A 4,412-nucleotide genomic window follows, 5' to 3' on the forward strand; every position below is an offset into this window, starting at 1 on the left:
AAGAAATAGCATCAGGTCTGTGAAGATCCTCTCAGAGCTTGCTAGGCAGTGGGATGTCATAGTCCACGGGATGGGATCAGAGAAGTTCAGGAAGGGTCCTCTCTGGGGTCTCTCATGGGGTTATTTCTTTCTCTTTCTGCTCTGTCAGAGCCCAGCTGACTGAGCGCCTGCGATAGTGAACCTAGAGTTGAAGGGAGTTGCTGCATGTCTTCTGCCAGACACTTCCCCCAGACAACAGCTAGGCTTGATGTGGATCGCAGCTCCTGCCCAAGACACCTGTGGGGGTCACCTCCTTCTACGAACTGTCTTTGACTGCAGTGGAAGGAATGTGGGAGACAGGGGGGACTGGAGGGCCTGGGGCTCTGACTTGCAGATGACTCTGTGACCCTTACAGTTTATGTTTGCTTGGAATGTAACCAGTGTATGAAATACTTAACATCCTTGGTTCTTTTGTGAACAGGAGGTTTGCAGAGACCTCTGTGCTAGCCTTGCCCAGGTGTTTACCATAGGCACACAGGAGGGTGGCCATTCCCTTTATTTGTAAAAATAGACAACTCTGTCTTTATGGATAAAATATTTTATGGATATTTCCTTCCTTCTAGGATAATACTCTCTCTTGCCAGGTCTGGCCCATAACTCCCAACACTCTGGTTGAGGCAGAAGGGCAGCAAGTTTGAGGCCAACCCGGCAAATTTAGTGATTTCGTGAGACCCTGCCTGAAAATAAAAATTTAAAAATGGACTGTAGATGTAGCTCAGTGCAGAGTCCCTGGGTTCAATCCCTAGGACCACAAAATAATAACAACAACAATAATAATAACAACAACAACAATAATAAAATGCTCTCCACAGCTCTTCTCTTAAAGCAGTGTTGTCAGGTAGCCCTATTCAGAGGCTGTTTGTGGGAGTGGATTGTGGGGGAAAAAGCTGTTGAACTCCTCAGAAAGGAAGAACCAGGACTGCGGCAAGGGTGTTCCACATGGCAGTGCAAACGGTGCCCAGTAACCCATGACTCCGTGGAGTATCCTTGGAGCTGCCGCGTCCTGGGCGCTCGGTGGCATGAAGTCTCTTTGGAGCCATGATTGGCCTCATCCCACACGAAACGGAGGGGTGGACTTCACTGCCTTCTGGCTTTGATCTTGCTTGTCTTGCGGGTACGTGGATTTCTCCCCTTGCCTTCTGGTGATAGATAATGACGATGGCAGCTTAGGCCTGTTTCTGATTAGTAAAACAACTGCAAATGAGACCAGGAGAAAAATGCTCTCCAGAATCTCTGTAGTCCTGCTTTTTCCTATTGCAAGTTTAATGACCTTGAGTCCTGTGTTTTCAGCCGAGAAAATGAAAGACTTGTTCTGGGGGGATTACAGCTTTTGTCAGAGGGATGGTGAAGGGGTTACATTAAAAGTAGGTACAGGGTCAGACACGGATTGGCTTCCTCGTAGGAAAGCAGCCCAAACGTCGAGGATAAGGCAGGTTGTGCAGGCGAGAGGAGCTCTGGTCTGGCTGAGGTTGTGTATTTCGGGCAGGAGTGATCTGTCCCTTAGGAGAGTTTAGGCAGGGGTCAGATCTCACTGTCATGGTGTGGTGACAGGAGAGAGACTTGTGCATCGACATTCTTCCTAAGCCTTGAGCTACTAGTCCCAGCAATTCTAAACATGTGCCGGGGATATTCTAGGGGTTCAGAATCTCCAGGTACAAAGAACTTTATGTGATGCAGGAGCTCTTCTCCTGGGTTTGGGTCTGCATTCTAAAACAAGAGCCTGTACTTGAGGCCTTGTTTTTTTTTTCTTGAGTTTAGTGGTACATTTTAGGTATACAGTACAGTTACATTCATTATTGGGATCTTGTACCTTCACATGATAGGTGGTTTTGGTTCTCATTTTTTTCCCAAAAAATATGGAACGCTTCACAAATTTGCATGTCATCCTTGCGCAGGGGCCATGCTAATCTCCTCTATATCGTTCCAGTTTTAGTATATGTGCTGCCGAAGCGAGCACTTGAGGCCTTGTTTTTGTGTATGAGCTTTCTTTGTCGTCTTTTCCATGATCAAATTCTTGGGTTATCCCTTCGGTCGCTAGTTTCTTGGTGGTCTGGATTCGAAGATTTTTTTGTTTTATTTGTGGTAATATACACACAACATAAAATTCTCCAGTTTAACCATTCTTTATCCAGTTGTGCAGCATCAAGTATATTTGCATCTCGGTGCCACTGATATCACTGTCCATGTCCAGAGCATTTGCATCACCCCAAACTGGAATTTTGGGATGTCCAAAATTAGACACTAAGTCCTATAATTTAAAATAAAGTACTGTTCGAAGTAGTCAGAGAATACTCTGAGGACAAAGACCACCGTGACCTCGTGGAGTTGTTCAGTTATTTATTCATTTGTCACGCATCTACTGAGCTCTGGACCCGTGCCATTCTCTGTGTCCTGTGCTACAGATCTAAAAACATATGAGAACCAGACTTTGGCCTCAAGAGTAGCAGGGAACAAGCGTGCAAACAGATACGGCTCAATCTATGTGACAAAGGGTATGTTGCAAGTGTGGGCAGGTGGAGTAGGGGCCCCTGAGGCGGTGACAGGAAGACCAGGGCTGACCCTTCATCAGACCCACAGAGGCCCAGTAGGTGTTTGCCTGAAGACTGAGGGAGGGTGACATTTTGGGACCTGTAACCAAGGGCAGGGGCTTCAAGGGGAGAAGCATGTGTGCCGGAGGTGGCCAGGGCATAGACAGGCAGGGCAGCAGGTGATGTTGGGCCTTGTGGGCCTGTTGGGACCCAAACTGCATCCTGACAAAGACTTTGAAGCAGGGGGCCCGGATTTATGCTCCAGGATGATCACTGAAAGCAGCAAGGATAACTGGAAGGAATAGCTGAAGCCGGGCAAGAGGCTATTGCAGTACTTCGAAAGTGACATCTTGCTTTTTAAACATTTCATTTCACTGGAACTTTGGTTTCCCTATGAAATATTTTTAGGGATATCAGATCCTCCCATACCCTTATTTCCAAACATGTTAGCTTTCTGTCACTTCCTGTGACAAATGGCTGAGGTTATTAATTGAAAAGGAGGAAAAGTTTATTTGGGCTCATGGTTTCTGAGGTTTCAGTCCATGGTTAGTTGGCTGTTGCTTTTGAGCCTGGGGCAAGGCAGATGATCACGATAGAGCAAAGTTTCTCACCTGTTGGTGACTAGGAACTAAAGAGAGGAAGGGGCTGGTGTCCCAGTATTTCCTTCAAGGGCAGCCTCAATAACCTGACTTCTTCCCACCAGGCCCACTCCTTAAGGGTTCTCCCTCTTCCCAGTAGCTGGCTGGTAACCAACCCTTCCACGCACAGGCCAGTGGAGGACAGTCAAGATCCAGACCATAGCACTGAATACGGGAGGGACACGTGTGTCTCTTTCTCTTTGGGGTAAACTGCCCTCTTCAGATGTTGGAGGCTTCAGAGTTAAGTGGCTAGGAGCTGGATGCCAGAATCCAAGACATCTGTGTTCTAGGCTGGCTTCCCTTGACACAGTGATAACAGTTTGAGCAGTTACACACCTCTTCCTTGCCTCAGCTTCCAGCTCTGTAAAACAGGGAAGAGAGCTTCCTTCCAGGGTTACTGACAAGACGTAACGAGGCAATTGCTGTTAAAATACTTAGCCTGAGTACATGCTCAATATCTGGTAACTGTCATTGCTGATCTTAATTTCCTAAACTGTGACCTTTGCTGAACGTGACCCACAGTTTTAAGAGGGGATTTGTAGCCATTTTAAAAAACACGCACATCTGCTCACACCATCCAGAGAACTGTGTTAATTTTTCTGCCTGCAGTCGGTGCCATTCATGGGCCACTGGTCACCATGGAAATGGTGAGAGAGGGAAGGAGAAAGAAGCCAAATCTCAGAAATGCATAGTCGTCCACGACCAGAGCAGGATTTGGGCTTCTCCTGGAGTCTTTCCTGCAGGACCCTTTTTCTTCAATGTGGGCCTGTTGGCAGCATGGGCTATCTACCCCCATCTTCTCCCGTCCCAGCTGCGACAGACCTCGTCAGACACAGAGAAGCCCAAGAGAGCGCTGCAACAATGATTGTGCCCGAGAAATCTGCCAATGCCTTCAGAGATCTTTCTGCATTAAAATTTCTTCTCTTTATCTCTTTCACATACAAATTTAAGCCCCCTTTTCCCCTTTTAAATCGCTATTGTGCTGTTTAACCTCTTTACCCTGATTTCCCCCCTCCTTTCTTGCTGCTTTTGTAGTAGTTTCCAGCTAATGGATCACCTGGATAAGATTGCCCCTGGCTTTGTGAGAGTAGCAATTAGTGCTCACCCCCGAGAAGGCGGCTGCTCTGTTGCCTGGCAGCCTTGGTGGAGAGGATGGATTGGGCTTGACTCTTTTCATTTGAAAGTAGGTTATCGATTAGCACGGATG

At 47.2% G+C, this 4,412-nt stretch overlaps 1 non-coding gene across 1 annotated transcript; it reads right to left on the reverse strand.

Annotated features, from left to right (window-relative positions):
- Positions 1-1,889: 1,889 nt before the first annotated feature.
- On the reverse strand, positions 1,890-1,996 carry LOC117285648. Its single transcript, XR_004516717.1, has one exon. It is a non-coding gene; the product is annotated as a U6 spliceosomal RNA (small nuclear RNA).
- Positions 1,997-4,412: the final 2,416 nt, after the last annotated feature.

This window comes from Fukomys damarensis, unplaced genomic scaffold, assembly GCF_012274545.1.
Source record: "Fukomys damarensis isolate Sample0158 unplaced genomic scaffold, DMR_v1.0_HiC HiC_scaffold_11, whole genome shotgun sequence".
In the NCBI taxonomy this organism is placed as follows: Eukaryota; Metazoa; Chordata; class Mammalia; order Rodentia; family Bathyergidae; genus Fukomys; species Fukomys damarensis.